Source organism: Theropithecus gelada, chromosome 13 (genome assembly GCF_003255815.1).
Source record: "Theropithecus gelada isolate Dixy chromosome 13, Tgel_1.0, whole genome shotgun sequence".
In the NCBI taxonomy this organism is placed as follows: domain Eukaryota; kingdom Metazoa; phylum Chordata; class Mammalia; order Primates; family Cercopithecidae; genus Theropithecus; species Theropithecus gelada.
This window is the reverse complement of record NC_037681.1, coordinates 84885756-84902814: the sequence shown is the minus strand read 5'-3', so window position 1 is coordinate 84902814 and position 17059 is coordinate 84885756. Positions and strand designations below refer to the sequence as shown.

Here is a 17059-nt window from a genome sequence, read left to right as displayed (position 1 = left end):
CCCACACCTCCTCCCAACGCTGAAGTTCCAGCTCTGGTTGACCCATTGCTCTTAACTCTGAAGAGCCAACTCAAAGCAACAGGGAAAATATTTCCCACCCAAATTTGGCATAGGAGGATCATCCCGCTTCAGTCTCCTGAAGGATCCTAAGTTACCTAACAGCGATTTATTATGTCATGAAGGGTCACGTTTCCTTCATGTTGGTGATGAGGGGAAAGTTACGGTATTTTTCATTTTTACTTAGCTGAATATAATGAATTCCACTGATGGCCTATTTCTGAAATCCACCAATCAAAGGAAATTGTAAAGTTCACCATAGTAACAGCTCTGTGTCAGTGGCCCACATGAGAACCACACAGCCTGGGAGGCACCGCAGCTGAGGAGGCACTGGCCAATCGCGGGGCAGAGTGATGTTACCATCTCATAGCAACCAAGGGATCTGCATGGCAACATCAGTTGCTATATAAAAGAAAAATTAGAAACAATATTCTGTTAGGGAGAAATAAAGATATTAACTGTTAAGTCATACTTGAGTCACAGTTGTGAGGACCTATCCCAAAATATCCACCTAAACGTAGCTCAGATGATACCTGCCAGATTCGGGTCCACATGTCAGGAACATTCTCCCCCACCAACTGGCACCACCTGAGGAGTGAGAGAGAGGAGTATGTCCAGAGAATAGACCACTTCTGCACAGGAAGGAGAGGGCCCTTTGAATACCACAGAGCATATTTGCGGGGTAAATTACACATAAATCATCACATTTAGTCTTGTGAGGGAGGCAGGGCAAAATTATTATTATCATCATGTTCTCCATCTAGCTCCCATCCCTTCCTCCCCCGGCTTTCCCATCTCAGTTAATAGCTACACAATTCTTCCAACTGCTCAGGCCAAAAACCTCTGAGTTCTCCTATTTTCTTTCTCTCACACCCACATCCACTCCATCAGAAACGCTATTCATTCTTCCTTTAAGCTATCTCCAGAATTCAGCCTTTTCTCACCACCTCCACAGCTACACCCTAGTCCACTCCACCACCTGTCACGCAGAGACAATAGCCTCCTAACCTGTTTCCCTGCTTCCCGGGTAGGCCTCCCTATGGTCTATTCTCAACACAGTAACCAGAGTGACCCTCGCAAAACGTAAGTCCTTGGCTCACAACCCTCCAATGACTTCCCATCCTATCTCAATGTGAAAGCCCAATCCTTCCCAGAACTATGTGGCTTCACACACCTTGGCTAGGGAGCTGGCCCATCTCTGCTATTGTCTGCTTCTCTCAACTGCTCTAGCCACACTGGCCCCCTCGCTGGGCTTCTAGCACATCAGGCTCCTTCCTACCACGGGGCCTTTGCACTAGCTACCTCTTGAAGAACGTTCTTCCCCCAGAGACCCTCACTTCATTCAAGTGTTTGCTCAGATGTCACCTTCTCAGTGAATTCTTCTCTGACTTATTTTAAACCTGGACTCTCTATACCCATAGCCCCTCACCCCCATCCCTAGCACCAGTGGGCACCTAGAACAGTGCTGGCATACAGTAAATACTCACTCAATATCTAACGATGAATAAAGGAAGCACTGTTTTACAGGTAATCGGGCTCAAGAAGCTGAATTATTTACTCAGAGGCTCCCAGCCAGGATGCATTAGAGCCCAGACTTGAACCCAGACTTGAACCCAGACTTACTCATGCAGTGACTCCCACACTGGGCTCTACCCTCTCTACCTCACTTTGATTTCCTTTTCCAGATCTACTACCATTTCTAAGTGCCAGGAAAGCGTGAATTTTCTGCGAAGGCAAGAGGAATTGCTGGGCTGATGGCGTGGCTGTGCAGACAGCCACAGCAGGAATAGAGAGTGGGGGTGAGCTGGCCCAGACCCTGAGCGGGGCCCCGAGTGGAGCCACCCTTCCAAGGGAATCAGTAAATGGCTGAGACCATGTCAGCATGACTGCCAATGACATCTCATTGATGATGACCTCTCCCTCCCTTCCAGGCCACTTCTCTTGGGGATAGAGACAACTCTTTTGAACATTCAGCATTCCTACCCCTGTATTTGCTTGGGTCAAAAACAAGGATTTAAATGGAACTTTTAGTCTGCAAAGTGTTTTATCCTCATTTTTGCTAGTTTGTTATCAAGGAGTCTCAGAGTTGTATTAAGTGTATATTGCATGACTGATTGGAAAAAAATAGAGAAAATTCAGTCACCAGAGGTTTTTTGGTCTGTACAATAAATAGTTTTTTGTTAACAGAAGCAGCTTAGTATTGTGAGATTATGAAGAATAGCATTTTTCCATTAAGATTATGCTGAACACTGGTAACAGCACGCCTATATTCTCTACCCTGAATCTGGAGGTGGAGGGTAAGGAGTGGAAGAAGAGATGAGGTGGGAGCGGGGAAAGACCACCCAGAAACAGGGCAGGGAGGGGAAAACCAAAGGCAAGAACATTTTCCTTCCATGGCCTATATTGGCAATTAGGAAACACTGGTGTAGACACAGACATTGTCAACAATCCTGCTGTCGAAGAAAAAAAAAATAGTCATGACTCTCTCACCAAGAAACTAGAAACATGAAAGACACAAACCAATAACAATAATGACCACTGCTTTTTGAGCATTTACAATGTAGTAAGCATTTTGCTAAGGGCTGTCATACAGTTTTACATTTAAGCCTCTTAGCAAACCTGGATGGGAGGAATTACCTCCCCATTTTATAGACTATTTACAGAGAAATTGAGTAGCTTACCCAAGGTCATACAACTAGAAAGTGACAGAAATGATCCAGTTGCCTCCATAATTCCTGTGTTTGTTTTTTTGTTTGTTTGTTTTTTGTTTTTTTTCTTATTTCCAGCTTTTATTTTAAGTTCACGGGCACATATGCAGGATGTGCAGGTTTGTTACATAAGTAAACGTGTGCTATGGTGGTTTGTTGCACAGATCATCTAATTACCTAGGTATTAAGCCCAGCATGCATTAGCTATTCTTCCCGATGCTCTCCCTCTTCAATCCCCCTACTCTCCGGCAGGGCCCAGTGTCTGTTGTTCCCCTCCCTGTGTCCATGTGTTCCCATCATTCAAGTCACACTCACAAGTGAGAACATCCAGTATTTGGTTTTCTGTTCCTGCATTAGTTTGCTGAGGATAACAGCTTCCAGTTCCATCCATGTCCCTGCAAAGGACATGATCTCATTCCTCTTTATGGCTGCATAGTATTCCATGGTGTATATGTACCACATTTTCTTTATCCAATCTATCATTGATGGGCATTTAGGTTGACTCCATGTCATTGCTACCAGAAACATATACATGCATGTATCTTTATACTAGAATAGAATGATTTATATTCTTTTAGGTATGTACCCAGTAATGGAATTTCTGGGTCAAATGGTATTTCTGCCTCTAGGTCTTGAAGGAATCACCACACTGTCTTCCACAATGGTCCCTGTTTTTAATGGTTACATTGCACCTCCTCTCTCTACAATAAGATTAATTCATGTGATATAAAGAAACATGGAATAAATATAAAACCAGGAGGTGATATAAGGAAACATAAAAAAAAAAACCTCAGTGAAAGTTCTGATCCTTTCCAAGAATGCAGAGCCCTGTGTGGAGAGCTAGGCAGGTGTGTGGAGGCCCTGAGGAACTTGCTTCACAGTTCCACTTCTCGTCCCCAAGGTGACATCATCACCCCCTCTATTTTGCACCACAAAATTAGTTCAATAATGATGGAAAAGGAAATTTTAATGTCCTGCTCACAAAGGTTCATGTTGCCCAAAGTTGTGGAACATATACTATTCTCTAATATTTCCCTGTTGACATAAAACTCACAAGGTGTTTTGTTATACGGAGAACCCCAGAAGAGTTGAAATAGGGGATGGGGGGGACCAAGGCTGTGTGCCCAAAGCAAATGTGTAACAATGAAACAGCCAAAGAACTAAAATAACTAACTCCATTTTTGTTGAAGGGGCCTCTACCCATTCCTGTATGTAGGCTAGGATAATTTTAGAACACTGAGATAATACACAAAAACAGCAATCATGTAGTTTTTTAAACTAACTCTGGGATTAAAGGAGAAGTATGTAAACAACTATGTTTTGTTAAATATGTTAACTGTGTTCTATAACTTGTTTATAGAAGCATTGTGATCTGACCAAGAACAAAGAAATTCCCACCCTTCTCAGACCCTCACTGACACGCAGATGTCTGTGATCACTGGTTACCTCTTGATTCTGACCCCCTCCTTTTCCCCTGTGCTTAACTTAAAAAGAGACTAAAATTTGTACTGACTTAGGATGGTGCTTTAGGACACTAGTCTACCCTCTTCTCAATTTGCTGGCCCTCCAGATAAACTTGCTTTTGCTCCCACCAACTCTTGTCTCTTGAGTTTTGGCTTCTGAATGGTGAGCAGCTGTAACCGAATGGAATTAGAGCAATGGAGTGTTCTGCTGAAACTTTTGGCCTCGCAGGGAGGAAAGAGTAGGTTTATATTAAAGCTGCTTTTTTTTTCTCTGCTGCATCACATTCGTTCCAGTATTTTGCCCTACAAGCAAATATAAACCTCAACAGAAAAAAAAAAAGAAAGACGTCTTTTGGATTCCTGAATTAAAAACAAAAATCCAGCCTAACTTTACCCATGAACATGAAACCAACACACCATAGGACTTGGCATTCTGACACAGTCTGGGACTGTTTCTACCCAGGCTAGACTTTCAGAGAAGCAAATATTTTCCTGTATTCAAATGCATCTCTGTTACCTAATGTCAGGACTAGCCCTCACCTCCTAGTTTCACCTTCGCAGTGAAACTTCTGTTCATCACCCCAGCCCTGAACTCCCTTAGCATGAGTTGTTTAGACTGGGCACCTGTGTATTTGCAAATACTGTAGAAGGCAGTATGAGTTAGTGCAAAAGGTTCTGGGACCATAGAGCTGCAAGCTCAAATTCCAGCTTTGAGATTTGTTACTTGTGAGATTTTTGGTAGATGACTACTCTCTTCTACCTTTAGCTCCATCACCTGTCAAATGAACACAGTTAAACCCATCTTACAGAAGTTTTTTGGCATGGAATAAGTAAGTTATTACATTGGGAAAGAGCCTACTATAGTGCCTGGAACATATCAAGTTCAATTATTATTTTGCTTAATTATTATTTTAAAAGCAAAATACATAAACAAATGAACCAGGAGATGGTCAAAATTGGAATGTAGTATTCTAACTGGATCTCAATCCTTGCTGAACTATCCTAATTAGTGACATATGTATGGACTTCTCAGGAGAAAACTGAAGTATAATCAACCCCATCCCCAAAAAGGAGTCATCCTACTCACCAATTTTCGAGATAATTCTTCTATTTTTCCCTCAAAATTGAACATCAGTTTTCTTCTCAACATACTCAAGGATAAACCCCCAGTCTAATGATATTAAATATTACATTTAGGCTCAAGGATGATGGGTTTCCCTTATGATCATGTTCTACTGCATTTCACCAAAGTCGTGGTTAAGGACAGTGTCGTCTTTGTCTCAGCATCTGCAGGTCTTCTGCAGATTAGCCTTTGAGTTCATAAACAAAAAAAACCCTGAATAGTCATGGTGTATATTTCAGGCTATAAATCCCATAAATCCTGTGTAAATGCACTTGCCCAAATCTAGAGTAGGTAGAAATAACCTTTTGACAAGAGGAAATCCGGATTTTAAATGATGTAAAGCAGAGCCTATGTGAGTGCCTCCCATTCTTTTAAACATCTGTGTAAATTATAAACAGTGCCCAACTTACAGGAATTTCCTTTTTTTGGCGGTTAGGATGGTGAAAAAGCCATACGCATTCAGTAGAAATCATACTTCGAGTACACATACAGCCATTCTGTTTTTCATTTTCAGCACAGTATTGAATAAATTTCACAAGATACTCAGCACTATTATAAAACAGGCTTCATGTTAAATGATTTTGCCCAACTATAGGCTAATGTAAGTGTTCTGAGCACCTTTAATGTAGGATAGGCTAAGCTAAGATGTTTAGTAAATTCAGTGCATTAAATGCATTTTTAACTTACTGGGTTTTTTTTTCAACTGAAATAGACTTATCAGGACATAGCCCCATTGGGGAGCATTTGGTATTTGCCATAACCATTGGGAGGGTTAGATGGATGCCCTCCAGCCATTGGGAATAGAAAGACAAGCATCTTCCCTGGTGCTGATGTGAGTTTATCATTAGGGAATTTGCAACAGCTTTATGAAGCAGTTGTACCTGTTGTCTGATTATTGGGAGAAAATGTAGTTGAGCATAAACTGTAGCAATGGGGGATGGGGAAGGGGCCATGGTAATCTGCAGGCCCAGTTTAGGTGTTTGGCTACTGGGGCGGAGAGCAGGAGCCCTGCGTATTTGCTGGAGGATTCAGTCAGCCCTGAAGGAAAAGAATGAAAAAGAAGTCTGTGGGACTGAAGGGAAGTTGGGGAAGTGGTTGAGAACTTGGATGCCTAGATTCTGCCTGGGTGCTCTGGCTGACTGTTGGTGTGGAAGGATGCTTCCAGATAATACAAAGGATAATGCTGCTCAAATAGCCCCTGAGCTAACTGTGGGGCTGTTGTCCCATGTTCCCCAGAAAGAGGGCTATCAGGAACTAGAAAAGACAACGCCCTCCATTCAGGATGCTAATGAAAGAATCCTTAGGAAGAAAGTTCCCTCTCAGAGCAGCAGATACAGTCTCAGACAGCAGAGCAGGAGTGGCTCCATTCACAACTACAAGAAATCTTCCAAGTAAGCGTCCAAGAAGAATGTGCAAGACATACTGCCCTTAGGCCCAGGCAAGAGGGGACCATGCTTTGGAGGGTTCCACATGTCACAAACACAAAAATGACATAATGTTAAAGAACATGTGGACAGCTTTGTCCCTCAGCTCTTGCAATTGAGACCCTGACCCTAAACATCAGATCTCCTGACCTCTGTTCAGGCTTCAGGGAAATGTTCCCCACATCTCTTGCCTCACATCCAAATGCCATCAGAGATGTGGGTCTTGCTGCTGTGGACTTCAGAGATGGACACTGCTGCAGAGGTTCTATGGGTTTGAGTGACTAAAACACAAGAGAAGAAAACTTGCCCAACCTTTCCTCAGGTAGCATGAATGGAACAGACTATTGCATTAAAGACAGCTTTGCAGCAGTGTTCAGAGGCAATTTTCTTGCTTTTTAAAATATTTCAATTCGTGGCTCAAAGAATAGCACATATTTTATAATTTGTTAGCTTGATTCGAAACATTTGAATAACTCTGTTGATACTTTTCTCTCAAACCCCACAAATGTTAGGGTGGGCTTGCCTGTGAGTCACCCAGGAACCTGTCACAGGACATGGGAAAGAACAGGGTGTGACTGAGATTCTGTTTCCTGGGGATTCATTACCTTTGCATCTATTATTCAATACTTCTGTGTCCTCTCCCAGACGGTGTGTCCCAGAAAGGCCAGGATTACCAAACAGTGAAACCAAAATTCTCATATTTGGCAAACATTCTCTAATATTGATGTGGATGCCACCAATTAGGCTTATTCAACATATCAACTTGGAGAGCACATTTGATAGCTGACTTGTTTGAGTAACGGGAACATTTTCTCTACCCCATCTCCCACCCTGATCAATATACACTTCCCTACACCAGGTCTTTTCTATACAGCTTCTGTGTCCTCCCTTCCGGGGAATGATGGAGAGAGAATCTCCATGTTTTCTCCCTAACTACTTGCTGTTGCTCCTCAAGGGAGGAAGGGCTGATCCAGTTGGCCAGAGCTTAACACTGACTAAGCCCCACTCTTATGCAGGGTGGATTACACATCTCATAATAGGAGGAACAGGGTCCAGCCTATCTAGTTCAAATTCTTCTTGTCTACCCCTGTGCTTCATTTTTCCATATATTAGCAAAACCAGCAAGGTCCTCTCACAAGAGGAGGCCAACCATTCTCCTCCCTGCCCTGTTCAGCCCTGACCTGGGGAGTGAGATGGACTTTGCCTCCACACAGGTGGCCGGGTTAGTTGGAATCTGTGCTGCAGGCTTAAGCACGTGCCCAAAGACACACTGGACTTTGTGAGTCCTAAAGCAGAGATTTAGGGTCAAAGATGGGAGATCATAGGTCCAAGTCATACTCCCCAGCACAATTTGCCAGAAACCCTGTTTTTTGAGGGTACATTAGACAAGGTGGGCTAAGTAGCTATGATGGAAGACCCACTAACTCAGAGAATACAGAAGGTAGCCTCTGTCATATTTTGGTCTTAGATGACTGGCTTAGGGTTAGCAGACAGCTCTGAGCCACATAGTCCTTTGAGAGCTGGGGCTGACAGTGCCTCTTGCTATCTTCAACATGCATTTCCCAGGGCTGCTCTATTCCAGCCACACAAAAAGCGAAAGAGGACAGTCCAGGGCCAGAGACGACTCTTAAGTAAATAGGCTGAAAGTTGCCCAAATCAATTCCTCCCAAACTCCAAAGGAGCCTGGGAAATGGGAGCACTGATTATGGCGGGCAGCTAGCATTCTCCACCACAGAGGAATCGCTGAGCCTTTTCAGGTTGTAAGTTTAGTCCTGATTCTACAGGAACACACTAAAGTGCTTATTTGTTTGTTTGTTTGTTCATGGTCTGGGTAGTTGACTGGCAATAGTTACAAAAACGTCTCAGCCAAAATCACCTGTTACATACAAATTGGTGCAGAACTCACAGTCATTAGATTGTTTCAATTATTTAAGCAGATTTAAAAATTCATTTTGGGATAAAAATAAATAAAGTTCTTTTAATAGGACTCATGAAGCCTATCTTGGGGTAGAGGAGGGATGAGCCCCCACCTGTAAGTTTCCTAAATTAATACATCTTTGTCAGTTTTATTGCCCATCCTAAAGCTTATCAGTACCCCTTGAATCAACACTAAGTTTATGACCCCTCCCTGATAACGTTGTGATGCCTTTAGTTAAGAGACACAGCCTGAAGGATATATTAGTTTCATTCATTTAGGTTCTTCAAAAAATAATACTAACTTTCTATATTTCTAACTTCTCAGCTAAGACAACTGAAAAGGGCATATTGTCTTAGTTCTCCCAAACCCCTCTGCCAAAATAATGGGTGAGTTTTTTTAAAGTTAGGTACCTGACATTTTGAAGATTAATTTTTAAAAATCTATTTAACATCTTTTTCTTTTTTTTTTTTTTTTTTTTTTTTTTTGAGGAGTCTTGCTCTGTCACCCAGGCTGGAGTGCAGTGGCATGATCTCGGCTCACTGCAAGCTCCACCTCCTGGGTTCATACCATTCTCCTGCCTCAGCCTTCAGAGTAGCTGGGACTACAGGTGCCCGCCACCACGCCCAGCTAATTTTTTGTATTTTTAGTAGAAATGGGGTTTCACTGTGTTAGCCAGGATGGTCTCAATCTCTTGACCTCGTGATTCGCCCATCTCAATCTCCCAAAGTGCTGGGATTACAGGCATGAGCCACCGCTCCTGGCCCTGGCCCATCATTTGTTTTCAAAGCTTATCCACTACAATCAAGTAGGCTTCATCCTTGGGAGGCAAGGTTGGTTCAACATATGCACATCAACAAATGTGATTCATCACATAAATAGAACTAAAGACAAAAACCACATGATTATCTCAATAGATGCAGAAATGCTTTTAATAAAATGCAACATCCCTTCATATTAAAAACTCTCAATAAACTAGGTATGGAAGGAATATCTCAGAATAATAAGAGCCATATATAACAAACACACAGCCAACATCACACTCAAAGAGCAAAAGGCAGAAGGCTTCCCCCTTGAAAACTGGCACAAGACAAGAATGCCCTCTCTCACCCTTCTATTCAACATAGTATTGGAAGTTCTGGTCAGATCGATCAAAAAGAAAGAAATAAAAAGGCATTCAAATAAGAAGACAGGAAGTGAAACTATCCCTGTTTGCAGACAACATGATCCTAGATCTAGAAAACCCCATCCTCTCAACCCAAAAGCTTCTTAAGCTGATAAGCAACTTCAGCAAAGTCTCAGGATACAAAATCAATGTGCAAAAATTGCTAGCATTCCCACATACCAACAACAGTCAAGCCAAGAGCCAAATCACAAACAAACTCTCATTCACAATTGCCACAAAAAGAATAAAATACCTAGGAATACAGCTAACAAGGGAATTGAAAGATCTCCACAAGGAGAATTACAAACCACTGCTCAAAGAAATTAGAGATGACACAAATAAATGGAAAAACATTCCATGCTCATGGATAGGAAGAATCAATATCATTAAAAGGGCGATACTGCCCAAAGCAATTTATAGATTCAATGTTTCCATTGACATTCTTCACAGAATTGTTTTTTAAAACTCTTCTAAACTGTAGAAAAAAACGGTTTTAAAATTCATATAGAGCAAAAAAAAAGAGCCTGAACAGCCAAGGCAATTCTAAGCAAAAAGAACAAAACTGGAGCCATCACACTACCCACTTCAAACTACTACAGGGCTACCGTAACCAAAACAGCATGGTACTGGCAGAAGAACAGACACATAGACTAACAGAATGGAATACAGAACCCAGAAATATGACCATACAACTACAACTATCTGATTTTCAATAAACTTGACCCAAAAAAAAAAGCAACGGGGGAAGGATTCCCCATTCAATAAACGCTGCTGGGATAACAGGCTAGCCATATGCAGAAAATTGAAACTGGACCCCTTCCTTATATCACATACAAAAATTAACTCAAGATGGATTAAAGACTTACATGTAAAACCTAAAACTATAAGAACACTGGAAGACAACCTAGGCAGTACCATTCAGGACATAGGTATGAGCAAAGATTTCATGATGAAGGTGCCAAAAGCAATTGCAACAAAAGCAAAAATTGACAAATGGGATCTAATTAAACCACCGAGCTTCTGCACAGCAAAAGAAACTATCAACAGAGTAAACAGACAGCCTACAGAATGGGAGAACATTTTTGCAAACTATGCATCTGACAAAGGTCTAATATCCAGCATCTATAAGGAACTTAAACAAATTTACAAGAAAAAAATAACCTCATTAAAAAGTGGGCAAAGGACGTGAACAAACCCTTCTCAAAAAGACATACATGCCGCCAACAAGCATATTTTAAAAAGCTCAACATCACTGATCATTAGAGAAATGCAAATCAAAATCGCAATGAGATACCACCTCGCACCAGTTAGAATTGCTATTACTAAAAAGTCAAAAGATAACAGATATTGGTGAGGTTGTGGAGAATAAGGAACTAAGGACAGAAATACCATTTGACCCAGCAATCCCATTACTGAGTATATACTCAAAGGTATATTACATTGTTCTATTGTCTATTATATATTATAAAGACACATGCACACATATGTTCACTGCAGCACTATTCACAATAGCAAAGATATGAAATCAACCTAAATGCCCATCAATGATAGACTGGATAAAGAAAATGTGGTACATATACACCATGGAATACTATGCAGCCATAAAAAAGAATGAGATCATATCCTTGGCAGGGACATGGATGGAACTGGTGGCTACTATCTTTAGCAAACTAATGCAGGAACAGAAAACTAGTAATACCACATGTTCTCACTTATAATTGGGAGCTAAATGATGAGAATACATAGACACATACAGGAGAATAACACACACTGGGACCTATTGGAGGGTAGGGTGTAGGAGGAGGGAGAGGATCAGGAAAAATAACTAATGGATACTAGGCTTAATACCTGGGTGATGAAATAACCTGTACAACCAACCCCCATGACACAAGTTTACCTATGTAACAAACCTGCACATCTTGCACATGTACCCCTGAACTTAAAAGTTTTAAAAAAAAATTTTTTTTTATTAAATAGTAATTGAACACATCACCCTTTAAGTTACTTATGATTTCTTATATAAGCCTCTATGTAGTAAATTCCTTCTAAAATTTTAAGTTGCAAAATTTTATAACTTCAAGTGAAGGTAATGAATCTATTATTTTTTCTTAACAAGAACCATACAAACTACTCACACCCCTCATTATCTTGATTTCTAAGATTGGCACTAAATTTAATGATCAACTGTAATAGCTAGTTCAATTCTGGTGCCTGAAATCTGTGTCCCAATTTGCTTTACATTTTAATGAATTTTTACTTTGGAATAATTTTAAATTTATAGAAAAATTATAAAATAATTTGTACAGATAGTTCCTGTAAACCCTTCACTCAGTTTCTCTTAATATTAACATCTTACTTAACCTTGGTACATTTGTAAAAACTAAGAAATTAACACTGGTGCATTTCTAATAACTGAACCACAGACTTTGGATATCACTAGTTTTTCTGCTAATGTCCTTTTTCTGTTCCAGGAGACCTAACTGCATTTAGCCCAGTTTATTTTAATTGAAATACAGCATCCTGGTTGAAAATCATTCCTAAGAAATTTAATGACTAGAAACTGGAAAAACATTTATTTAAGATTCACAAAAGATTTTCTCTCTCAAACAAAAAAGAATTATCTACATTTTAATTTTTAAGCTATCATTTAATTTAAATATAGTTTGCTCAATGATAAGGAAATTAGATTTTTGCACTTGAAAATTTAGAGAACTTATTAGATGTGGTTCATCAGGAAGGTTTAAGAAGCACATATCTACCATGGAATAACTTTCTAAAAGAGAAAGATCCCTCTTAAGAGTTGTGGCTTTCCTGTACCCCAATCCCAGTGATAGCCATAGAGATTCCTGTTGGCTCATAGCCAAAATTTAAATACTATCTTGGCCATGCACACCCCCCCAAAAAAAAAAAAACCAGAACAATAAAGTCCTTAGAAACAGAGCCTTTAGATACTTCTTTTGGAAAGAGCGCTAGAATAGAGCTTCTAAGTCTTCTAATTGCTGTTGCTGACGTAGTCTGCTGTAAAATTACAATAGTGAATAGGCAAGGACCGGAAGATTCCAAATTGTCAAACAATTTGGAGAGGTACTATAAATTATCTCTCTTAAAAAAACATGGCTGTCAGAGCCTGGGATCCTGAATCAGAAGACATCTCTGACTGGATAACGCTGATTATAAAAATTGCTGAAAAGTTATAAATAAAATGTTAAATAATACAGTACACTTAATTCTCCAGGTGTTGATTCCATTCTCAAGTAAAAATCTACATAAATCAAGTAACAGCACACAACTCTCCTGGGGGTAAAAATCTCTAGAAACATTGTTCACTCACATGTGCTTATGTCCTTTTACTCTATAGTCTCAATGACATTATTTCTTAATTTGTTATTTCTTTTCTCCAATCCACATCAGTAGCCCTTTCTTATGAATAATTCAGCATCTGTCTGAGCTTGGTTTGCAATATTATCTTACATGATGTTATTTAGGAAGAGGGAGAACAACGCAAAGTATTTTTGAAAGGCTAGTAATGCTTAAATACAGGGAAATAATTTTTCTTTCGATCTTTCATGTTTGCAAAGTGGTTCTGCCACATCCATTGCCTCTGAACTTTCACTGAACTTTTGCTTCCAGAAAGTCTGATTTCATAGACTCCAGCCTGTTGTAAAATTTGATATAACTGAAATTTGATAAGAGGGTCCATTGCAATCACATGCACCTACAAAGCTATCTACCACACCTGTAATTCCTGGTGAGCTTGCGTCTATTTGTATGTTCAAACAGGCTTCAAAGGAAGCAAGCCAGATCATCTGTACACACAATGGGGGCAAGGAGAACCATGTTTGTTTTTATTTTTTTCAAACACAATTTTGAGATAACATTGTTAAAATTTCCAGGGCAATTTAGGACTCAGAGCCAGGTGTTCGCATTTGAGATCTGCAGTTGAAACCTTGCTGGCTTCCCACGATACATCCAACAGTATTCCCTTGGAGCTGTTGGGAAGCTCGCCACAATTGTAATGGACATCCAATCTTCCAGTTTCTAAACAGAGTTAAGGAAGACAAACTTTGAAAACAGAATTAAGTCCATGTTGGAGGACTTACACTTTCAACTCTCTTGACTGCCAATGACTAAGAGTATAACTTTTCTAAATTATGAAAACCTACAGGAATCCAGGTCAAATGTTGACTTAGGGCTCTTCTCACATTTTGTTTCCTCGGCTTGGAATGCTGTTCCCTCCCCAGACACTCCACTCTTAACTTACAATGTAATTTTAATTCACCCTTAGGGTCTCAGCTTCGCTGACACCTCAGAAGAGGCTGGGCACCCCAGTATATGCTTTTCCAGTGCATTCCATCTCGACTTCGTAGCACTATCCTTTTTTTTTCCTCTAGTGGTTGATTGATGTCTGCTTCCCCCAATAAACATAAGAAAGCTATAGGAGAGCAGAACTGTATTTTTCTTACACTGGCTAGCTAGGCTCAAGGTGGCGGTCCAATGAAGATGTAAATGGATAAATCAATGCATGAGTGAGTGAAAATAGTAATAGCTAGCTAACATTTACATGTTTGTTTACTACATGCCTAGCTAATATTTACATGTTTGTTTACTACATGCCAGGCTCTGTGTGGAGTGTTTTACCTGTGAGAATGAATGAATGACCATCAAAAATGAACAATAAGAACATTAGAAGTATCTGAATGAATAGTGGATGTAATCTTACACAAGTTATGCATGAAGCCTTTTTGTTTACATAAAATTTAGGGGAACGTTTCAAGTTCAGTGTTTCATGATTTACCTAACCTCAATTGCAGACGAGGGAGAAACTCAAGTTTTATAGGTAAACTGCCAAAGCAAAGCTTGGAAAAGGTCAACAGGTAAAATAGTAGTAATGTGCTCCTATCTAAAGCTGAAACAATAACCAGAGGAAAGAGAAGATGGGGAGCTAGGAAGCCCAAGGTAAATGTACATTTTTATTCAGATTCTTGAAGAGATGTATGACCCAAAAAGGGCTAAAAATGAATGCTATCTATACTATTTTGTAAACTGTATTTTTTAGTCAGTACATATTGTCATCTTATCATGTTATTGAATATTTCTCTACAACATCTTTTCAAGTAGCTAGAATTTTATTGTATGCATGTGCCATTATTTATTTAACTATTCTCCTAAAGTTGAACATTTAGTTTACTTCCCATTTTTGCCAGTATCAACTTGTAACTAAATCTTTGCATACATCCTTAATTATTTGCTTTAATATAGTAAAGGGGTTAAATTATAGGGCCCAGACTGGGCGTGGTGGCTCATGCCTGTAATCCCAACACTTTCAGAGGCTGAGGCGGGTGGATCACGATATCAGGAATTTGAGACCAGCCTGGCCAACATGGTGAAACCCTGCCTCTACTAAAAATACAAAAATTAGCTGGGTGTGGTGGCGGGCACCTGTAGTCCCAGCTACTCAGGAGGCTAAGGCAGGAGAATTGCTTGAACTCAGGAGGCGGAGGTTGAAGTGAGCTGAGATGATGCCATTGTACTCAAGCCTGGGTGACAGAGCAAGACTCCATCTCGAGAAAAAAAAAATTATAGGGCCCAATATTTGCACTTGTATGTGGGAAAAACATGGCTTCACATAGGATATTTCATCCAGGTTTGAAATCATAACCTTCCTTTAAATCAAAGAGCACAAAGCTAACAACTTCAAAAAATTAACATTTAACAGCATTTGTATTTATTTACATTGAGTTGCTTTACCATATCTTCAGCTTGCTTCAATCAAAGCAGCAAAATGTTAGTAATGCTAAATTGAAAGAAATTCTGAAGGTGCCATCTGGAAATGGCAGCACCTTTGTCCTGAGAAGCATTTTTGACTCAAAATTTAAGATACTTGTAGTGGTATTTTTTTCTGATTCTGGGGAGTTTTAAAATATATTCAATTGAGTGATAATCTTAGAAAACAATCATGGACCTCTTCACTATGTTTCCAAGAAAGATCTCAAGTTTTTGAGATTTGCACAAATCTTAAAAGGTCATATCTGAGTACTTTTGTTTCTTTTCTCCTAAAAGGCAAACCAGGCCATTTGTTGTCTTCCCTGGTAACAAGAGGAAAGAGCTTCTAAAATTAGTGTGAAGCCAGACCTACTGTGAATTAATAATGAATAGAATCACTGATTCCATAAATAACAGGATTCAGGGTCAAGAAGGTCAGCTTGGCTGCACTCCTAGAGGAGTAAAAGCGCCTTGAAAGTTAATGCTAGAAATAAAAGGTAGGGAGCCACGACGTTTCTAAAGGAAACCTAAAGAAAATCTTGCTGTGTAGGATGACTTTCAGTAGTGGCCATTCTTAAAGCCAACTGCATCTCAGATAACCACAGTCAAGAAACTAAAGCTAATGAACCTCATCCAACAACTTGGTTTAGGATTATTGTTTGTGATAGCGTACTTTCTGTAATGTTAGTCATCACCATGAAAAGCTGTTTTTAAAAAGTGATCCCAGGCTGGGCAGTGTGGCTCCCGCCTGTAATCCTAGCACTTTGGGAGGCCAAGGCAGGCAGACCACCAGGTCAGAAGATCGAGACCATCCTGGCTAACACAGTGAAACCGTGTCTCTACTAAAAATACAAAAAATTAGCAGGGTGTGGTGGCATGTGCCTGTAGTCCCAGCTATTTGGTAGGCTGAGGCAGGAGAATTACTTGAACCCAAGACGCAGAGGTTTCAGTGAGCCGAGATGGTGCCACTGCACTCCAGCCTGGGTGACAGAACGAAAACCCATCTCAAAAAAAAAAAAAAAAAGTGATCCCACTCTCAGAAAATACGAATAGATCCCTGACCTATATAACCCTCCCAACTGGCTTTGATCTTTCAAACCTACATGTTGTCAGGTGAATTTTTTTTTTTTTTTTTTTTTTTTGAGACAGAGTCTTGCTCTGTCACCCAGGCTGGAGCGCAGTGCCACAATCTTGGCTCACTGCAACCTCCACCTCTCGGGTTCAAGTGATTCTCCTGCCTCAGCCTCCTGAGTAGCTGGGATTACAGGTGCCCACCACCATGCCTGGCTAACTTTTGTATTTTTAGTGGAGATGGGGTCTCACCATGTTGGCCAGGTTGGTCCAGAACTCTTGACCTCCGGTGATCCACCTGCCTTGGCCTCCCAAAGTGCTGGGATTACAGGCCTGAGCCACCACTCTTTTTTTTTTTTTTTTTTTTTTA

At 40.3% G+C, this 17059-nt stretch overlaps 1 long non-coding RNA gene across 1 annotated transcript in view; it reads right to left on the bottom strand.

Moving 5' to 3' along the window:
* Positions 1–233: 233 nt before the first annotated feature.
* Positions 234–17059, bottom strand: part of LOC112605053 — a 25545-nt gene continuing 8719 nt past the window's right edge. The window contains exon 3 of the long non-coding RNA XR_003115337.1: positions 234–459. This is a non-coding gene — a long non-coding RNA (uncharacterized LOC112605053). The remainder of the gene's footprint in view (positions 460–17059) is intronic.